The sequence below is a fragment of the Macaca fascicularis genome, chromosome 1, assembly GCF_037993035.2.
Source record: "Macaca fascicularis isolate 582-1 chromosome 1, T2T-MFA8v1.1".
Classification (NCBI taxonomy): domain Eukaryota; kingdom Metazoa; phylum Chordata; class Mammalia; order Primates; family Cercopithecidae; genus Macaca; species Macaca fascicularis.
In genome coordinates this window covers 216,626,987-216,635,277 of record NC_088375.1, presented here as the reverse complement: position 1 = coordinate 216,635,277, position 8,291 = coordinate 216,626,987, and the positions used below count along the sequence as shown (strand labels likewise).

The window sequence follows — 8,291 nt, the reverse complement described above, 5'->3', positions numbered from 1 at the left end:
TTCATTCCCTTTTTCTGTGTAGGTGGACACAGTGTAGTTTCCGGGCATTAAGACGTGAACATCATCCTGGCTAACCCGGTGAAACCCCGTCTCTACTAAAAAAAATACAAAAATCTAGCCGGGCGAGATGGTGGGCGCCTGTAGTCCCAGCTACTCGGGAGGCTGAGGCAGGAGAATGGCGTAAACCCGGAAGGCGGAGCTTGCAGTGAGCTGAGATCCGGCCACTGCACTCCAGCCCGGGCGACAGAGCGAGACTCCGTCTCAAAAAAAAAAAAAAAAAAAAAAAAGACGTGAACATCTTTGCAGGGTCGTTACTCTACCTCACCCCTCACCCCAAATCCAGTGACTATTCTAGGGACACCTCCTGTGTCCCAGGGACCTTCACACAGCCTTCTCACTTCCTCCTCCCAACCACCCTGGCAGGTCGGGGATATTACACCAGACCATGTGTGATTTTCAGGGGCTCTGAGCACTTTTGCCTTGATCTATTAAAAATAAATAAATACATACATAAATACAAAAATAAATAAATAAAAATAAAAAGTGCTCAGGGTCTCTGAGCACTTTTGCCTTGATTCATAAAAAGAATTCTATTTTCTTACAGTGGTATAAACAAATATAATCTAGGTTGGATTATATTATTTTTTAGTTTCTGATTTGGAAAAGAAATTAAGACATTTCATTGGCCCCTAAAAGTGCCTCAGCCCCCAATCATGTGCCCGCTGTGGTCAATGTTGGCCCTGGGAAGAGGCAATGTGACTGGCCCAGGCCAGCAAGAGGCAGAACTAGGGCCATTCCCAGGGCCTCCGCCACTAGGACAGAGCTCACCTCACCAGCCACCTGCTAATCTTCAGCAACAAAACAACTCTTGGCAGAATCAGACTCAGTCGTGGGGACACTGGAGGTCATTTGGCCCAAGTCCCTTATTTTACAGATGAGGATCTAAGTGCTCAGAGATGGCAAACTGCACTCTTAGGGACACACAGCGAGTCAATACTGTAGCCAGGACCAGGACCTGGTCTCCTGATTGTCCATCTAGCACTCTTCCCTGCCCTCAGCTCCTCCCCGCTGCTCTGCACACACACACACACACACACACACACACACACACACGCACACACACACACACCCTTCTCCCTGTCATATGCGTGTAGCGTCAATATTAACTTTGGTAACAGCTGTGTTGACTGTTCTCTACACCTGAGCTATTTAGGATCTACCCAGTGCACTCATTTTACAGGGGAAACTGAGGCTGGAATAGCAATGGCCTAAGCCAAAGCCACTCAGTAGGTACAAGGAAAGTCAGGGCCTAGCCCAGTTCTCCCAACTCCCAATCCTCTGCTGCTTCTGGCTCTGCCGCACCCTTGCCCACGCAGGTGTTCTGTGCAGCCGATCACAGATGTCAGCACCAGCCTCCCTTTTACTTCACCAGCCGATGGAGGCAGAAGATTTTGCAACTGGAAGGTTCTGGAAGAGCAGTTTCCACGTCCTCCCTGTCCAGACTTAGCACGATGGCTGCCTCAGATTCAGATCTGGAGCAAGAAAAGCCAGTTCCAGAAGACTGCTCTGGGGCTACTTGGGGTCACCTTCCAGCCTTGACTTTAACCCTGCCATGGGGAGAGGCAGTGGCTGGGTGCCCAGGCTGGGTGAAGGGTTACTGGGCAGAGCCTGAGGTTCAGGCCTTGCACTGCAGAGGAGTGGTGGCCCTCCCCTAGGTACTTCTGGTTTTTACTGTATGTCATTTAGCCCCTCTGAGCCTCATTTTTCCCACCTAGGAGTAATAATATCTATTTGTCCAGGCACAGTGGCTCATGCCTGTAAGCCCAGCATTTTGGGAGGCTAAGGTGGGAGGATCGCTTGAGGCCAGGAGTTCGAGATCAGCCTGAGCAACACAGTGAGACCTCATTTTTACCAAAAAAAAAAAAAAAAAAAAAAAAAAAGTAGAAAGAAAGAAGGAAGGAAGGAAGGGAAAGAAAGAAAAAGAAAGAAAGCAAGAAAGCAAGAAAGCAAGAAAGAAAGAAAGAAAGAAAGAGAAAGAAAGAAAGAAAGAAAAAAGAAGGGAAGAAAGAAGGGAAGAAAGAAAAAAAGCCAGGCATCGTAGTGCACACCTGTGGTCCCAGTTACTCAGAGGATAAGGCAGGAGGATTGTTTGAGCCCAGGAGTTCTAGTCTGCAGTGAGCCATGATCATACCACCACTGCAGTATGGGTAATAGAGTGAGACCCTGTTTCTAAATAATAGTAATAATAATAACAATACCTCTCAGGGTTGTTGAGCATTAAATGAGGTGCTTAGCACAGTGCATGGCACATAGTGAAGGTGAAATAAATGTTAATGACAATTTTCATTGTTAGAATTAATAGTGATTAGTTACAGGACATGAAGTAGCCGATGCTTGAACTGTCTCCAGAAGACCAAGAGGAACCGATGGCCTAGGAAAGGAATAGCACAGCCTCTTAGAGGAATGGTGTAGGAGCAGAAGCCAAGGCCAGAGGGGAAGCAGAGGATGGGACACTGACTAGAGAACCCCCACATGGCCTCCAGCACCACAGAGAAGGCCTCGATGGGGCCTCAAGGCGACAGAATCTTAGGTCTCCACCCACTGTCCTCTGCAGCTTCCCACTGGTGGAACACGCATTCAGGATCTTGCATCATGGGAGAGAAATTTCCAATTCCCTACCCATTTTACAGATGGGGAAACTGAGACCCAGAGAACAGGACTCACTCATCCAAAAACACAATGATTTCATGACAGTGCCAGAACCCAAACCCTGGGTCCCCTGAGTTTTGAAGGAAATGATTGTTCACTTTGTTTTTGGAGATTTCAAGTCTTCAAATCACTCAGCTATCCTAAGAAGAGTTTTTCTTTTCTTTTTATTTCTAAGCCTTATCTGACATCTAACTCAACACAACCCACTTGACCCTGTAGCCCTGAGAACAGCTTTAAGAAAGAATGTTGTTCCCCTCCCTGTGTCCCAGGGAAAAGAGCTAATGCCTGCTGGGCTTGATACCTAGGTGATGGGTTGATAGGTGCAGCAAACCACTATGACACACGTTTACCTGTGCAGCAAACCTGCACATCCTGCACATGTCCCCCAGAACTTAAAAAATAATATTTTTTAAAATAAAGAGTGGATTGCTCAGCTCAGAGACTGCAGCCAGCTCCACTCCAATGAACAGCCCCTACTCCAGCCACATCACTTACCTTCCAGCAAATGCAGCTGCTCATTCCTACCTCAGAGCCTTTGCTGGAGCTGTCCTCCCTTCCAGAAATCCAGAGATTCCGTCCTCAGGAATCTCTCTGCAAAGCCATGTCCCCTCCCTCCAGATGTAGCCCCAGCACCTCCTCTGTCCCCTCCACCTTCCAGCCCTCCCTGATGGATCTTGGCCCTGATGACACCAGCTTGTAGCCTCTCGGAAATTAAACGAAGGAATCTCTTTCTGTACTGCATTTATTTGCTCTTGTTGACAAGGCAATTTTTAAAGCGTCTCTCAGTCTATTCTCATTTATCCATTTATTTACTCAACAAATGTTTATTGGACACCAAGTGGAAGCCAGACCCTGTCACACACACTGCCTGCCCTCACGCCTGTCACCTCCCTCCTCTGCAGAGGGCAGCCACTGAGAAGGGAATGATGCAGGAATCTCACTGCAGCTGGGTCCAGGAGCTCTGCCTTTGTCTCAGGGTGTCTTCCCAGCCAACAACCTTGCAAGGTAAGAAAGGTTCTCTCCCATCATCACAGATGCTACCCAGAGATGAGGACTGTGGTTGCAGAACCATCTTGAGTTCCCTACTGGGTGGCAGCAGGGCTCAGTGGACAGCATGTGGGCTCTGGAGTCAGACAGACCTGCTTCAAATCCCAGCTCTGCCACCTCCAAGCTGAGGAACTTGGACAAGGTCACTTCCCAATTGGGCCTCAGTTTCTCCTTTGTGAAACAGCACTGGGACCTCCCAAATTATCAGTTTACTTTCGGCTTGGGGTCGCAGCCGAGGGGAGGCTCCAGCCTACAAGCACATGGGGGAGTGAGGACAGTTTGCAGAGAGCAGGAGCCTGAAGCTGACTTTTCAGTCCTATTTATTTAGAGATGGAGTCTTGCTCTGTTGCCCAAGCTGGAGTGCAGTGGCATGATCTCAGCTCACTGCAACCTCCGCTTCCCAGGTTCAAGCAATCCTCCTGCCTCAACCTCCCGAGTAGCTGGGATTACAGGTGCATGCCACCATGCCTGGCTAATTTTCATATTTTTAGTAGAGCCGGGGTTTCACCATACTTGTCAGGCTGGTCTTGAACTCTTGACCTCAGGTGATCCACCCGCCTCCACCTCCCAAAGTGCTGGGATTACAGACACGAGCCACCATGCCCAGCCTTCAGTCCCCTTTATGCTGACTGTGGGGTAAGTCACCTCTGTTGTCCCACCTTTGATGTGAGAAAGTTGGACCAGGACTCTCCAAGGCCTATCTCAGCTCTGAGAAGCTCTGATTACTGGAAAAGCAAGCCAGCTGCCCAGAAAGAGTGGAAGCCCAGGCTCTGCCCTGAAACACTTGTGCTTCACCTCTCCTCTAGGCTCTCAGGCAGTAGTGTGTTAGTCCATTTTGTGTTGCTGCAAAGGAATACCTGAGGCTGAGTAATTCATAACGAAAAGACGTTTATTAGGTTCACAGTTCTGCAGGGTGTACAAGCATGGCACCAGCATCTGCTCAGCTTCTGGTGAGGCCTCAGGAAGCTTCCAATCATGGCAGAAGGTGAAATGGGTGCAGGCGTGTCACGTGGCAAGAGACAGAGCAAAGAGAGAGGTAGGAGGTGCCAGGCTCTTTTTTACACAATCAGATCTCTAGTGAACGAATAGAAAAAGAACTCACCCATTAACACCAAGCCATTCACGAGGGATCAACCCCTGTGATTCAAACACCTCCCACTAGGCCCCCTTGCAACACTGGAGGTCACATTTCAACATGAGATTTGGAGGGGACACAACATCCAAGCATATCAGTGATGGAAATGGAAACATGGCACCTCCAAAGGTGGAGAATAAAATAAGCAGCCTTCACCCATTGCCAGCTAGACAGATGTGACTAAAACCATGTGAAAAACAGCCCTGCCTCCTTCCAGCACAGTGCCCAGAGCCAGAGTGCAGAGCTCGGGCATGATCTTGCATGATGGAACCGGGGAAATCAGAACTCGGAATACACACCACAGAAAAGAATCACGCTCCTGCAGGATGGAGGGACAAAATAATGGGGTTACACCTGGGGGACACAGACAATGAAACACACAGCTTAAGCTCCTCTCTTTCCAAACCAGAACTGTTCACTCTGTCACTTCCTCCTGGTTCTTGGTGACTGCTGATGAGGGGAGTGACTGAACTGGCATTATCTGGAATGTTCCAATCAAAGGAAGTCCTTCCCGGATTCTTATCTCCATCTTTCTTGTCTTAAACCCTACAATTCACTGAATCTCCGTGTTGTTCCATCCCACTGGAAATTTCTGGCCACTTTACCACCTCATTCCCTTTCTAGTGCTTAGAGCTCTGCCTGCATGTAGACCTATGCATTGTGGTCGCCAGCCCCAGTGCCCTTGCACCCGGTGGACTCTGCTTCCACTGCCTTTTCCCCACCTTGTCTCCTGGCCAAGTTCCTCAACTCAGCTCTAAGATCCTTCCCCCAAAGCCCTAGTTCTTTCCTCCTTGTTTCCACAGCACCATCCGTCATGGCTCATTATGATTTGCTCTGATGTTGTCCCCCCAGCTAGACTGTGAGTTTCTGGAGGGCTGGGAGTGGGCCTGATAAGGCAGAGGGGAGGGTTCCACTGCAGATCTGAGGCTCAGCCTGACAGTTGGGTGAGTTTGAGCCTCTTGGAACCTCAGTGTTCCCATCTGCAAAGTGGGAACTATCACTTCTACCCAGTGGAATGTATATTAGTCCAGGAAATCAACACTAGCTTCTGCAACCAACAAACCCTGAAATCTCAGTGGCTTAACCCAATACCAGTTTATTGTCACAATTGCTGGTGAACTGCGTGGCCCTGGTCCATCTGGAACATGTGGCCTCCAAGATCACCACGGCAGGGAGAGAGAGGAGGAGGCAACACACTGGTTCTTTACTTCCTGGATTCAGAAGCAGCTGGGCCCTTCTGCTTGCCCTTCCTAGGCAGTAATTTAACCACATGCCACCCTTGCAACTTCAGGGGAGACTGGAGAATATAGTTTTATTGGGTGCCCAAGAAAAGGAAACTCAACCAGGGCTTAGTGAACACATAGCCTGTCTCCACCACAGATTTGTTATAAAGATGAAATGACAAGGAACATGGCGTTCCTAACTGAGTGCCCCTCACATAGTAAATGCTCAACAAAGCTGCTAGTTCTCCATGTGTTTCTTCATCCCCAGGCCCAGGCTCTAAGGAATCTGACCCCTAACAGAGGTCGTGTGAATGCTGGGTGCTGCCCTCCAGTCCTGGGCCCACGCTTACCTGGCTGTCTCACCCTGCAGCCTCCCCTCCCTCCTCCAGCTCTCTCCAGCCCTGGCTGGGGCAGCTCTCACCACCTTTTGCACCTGGGTGGCTGTCTCTTTTCGGAGCATTGATTTGCAATCGGCCAGCGCAGCTCTAATGGGTCTGCAAGGCCCCTGGCTGTGCTGTGTTAGCTCCATTTAGAGGCTCAGGGCTGTGGAACACAAACCTGCCCTGCCTCTCTGGAGCCAGCACTGGCCCTGGAGTCTCTGGGAGAGGCAAGAGTCAGATCAGTGCTGAGGGCTGCCTGCCAGGGCTCCTTACCCAGCAATGCCCACTCTTACGCCCTCCCACAGCCTCTCTCTGCTGGCTTGGGCAGAGAGCTGGGAGCTGCAGCCACACTCAGCCAGGCTCTCAGCCCATCTGGGGCCCCCTCCCCACTGAGGGTAGAGAGTAGAGGGTCTCTGCTTCTCTCCCTGTTGGGGGTCTCTTGAAAAGAGCACAGGACACAGGGGCCTAAAGGACAGTGTGGTCCTCACTGCACCTTAAGTCATTCCATCATCACTACAGCTTAGATCAAAGTAAGTCTTATTGGGCCCATTTTACAGATAAAGAAATCGAGGCTTGCAGATTGCAAAGCAATGTTTTCTAAACATATTTGGCCAGACAACCCACCCACTTTTTTTTTCTGCATGGAGTAAACCCAAAGCACCCACTTCAAAGCATGCCAGTCATGGTGACCAATTTCTCACCCACAGCAGATCCAACACATGCTTCCCAGTATGTTCCCTCCTTTGGCTCAGGAGTTTTGAACCAGGACCCCAAAGGCCTGGGGCCTTCCATCATTCGCATGAGAAATATTACCTGAATGTGCATCTTTTCAGCAGGGTCCATCATTTCCAGTAGATCCTCAGAGGAGCCTGGGACCCGGCATAAGTGAAGAGCCCTTGCCCCAGCTTGAGGCCCTGTAGACAAGGCCCAGTTTTGATCTGGGGTTTTGCAAAAGTGACCTGAATGGCAGAGATTCAGGGAAGAGCTCCATGAGAGTGGGTGAAATGGCCCATGTTACAGCAGGGACAAGGGGACAGTAAATGGATGAGCTTGGCTGGAGCAGAACGGGTGTTTGGAAACAGTGACAAATGAGGCTGGGGCATCGAGAGGACCTCGGAGAATGGGCCAAGGCATTCAGATTTGATTGGAGAGACCACGGGGAGCCAGTGGCCATCCTGGAGCCAGTAAGTGGCAGCTTGGGAATCAGGTTTGCAGGAAAGGCCAGCAGGAGTGTAGAAGAGTAATGTGCTATGAGGAAGGGGCTCCATGGGCAACTGGATCCAGGGAGATTCCTGCTGCTTTAGGGGCACAAGCAGGGCTGGCGACTGTCAGGAGTATTGCAAAGGATGCCCTGGGAAAACAGCCCGGCTGGGAGCAAGGTCCTTGGATCTGAAGGCTCCTGGTTTGAATCCCAGGTCAGCTGTTTCCTAACTGCAACTTTAGGCAAGTAACTTATCCTGTCCTCTGTGCCTGGGTTTCTTCCTTATAAAACAAGGATAACTGTGCCTGCTTGGTGGTTGTGAACATTCACTTAAATGAGAGAAAATGCACCTGAAGAAGCCCTTAGCTAACAGCAAGGCACATTCATCAGCACTCAACAACAGTGGGGTCTATTATGACCTCTCAATCCATCCTGTAAACACTTACCAAATCCCTGCTAGGCACCAGGTGCCCTCCTGGGCATCCTAGCATGTTTGCTGACCATAACTCAATGAGACGGATGGCATCTTGCCTACTTGACAGATAAGGAAACTGAGGCACAGATAAGTTTTTTTTTCATAATCAGTAGTGACATCT

The 8,291-nt window shown here is 49.8% G+C and overlaps 1 long non-coding RNA gene across 1 annotated transcript; it reads right to left on the bottom strand.

Annotated features, from left to right (window-relative positions):
* Positions 1-4,627: 4,627 nt before the first annotated feature.
* Positions 4,628-7,448, bottom strand: LOC141409333 (uncharacterized). The gene is made up of 2 exons (XR_012429488.1): positions 7,308-7,448; positions 4,628-5,210 (listed from the first exon to the last, which is right to left on the bottom strand). It is a non-coding gene; the product is annotated as an uncharacterized lncRNA (long non-coding RNA).
* Positions 7,449-8,291: the final 843 nt, after the last annotated feature.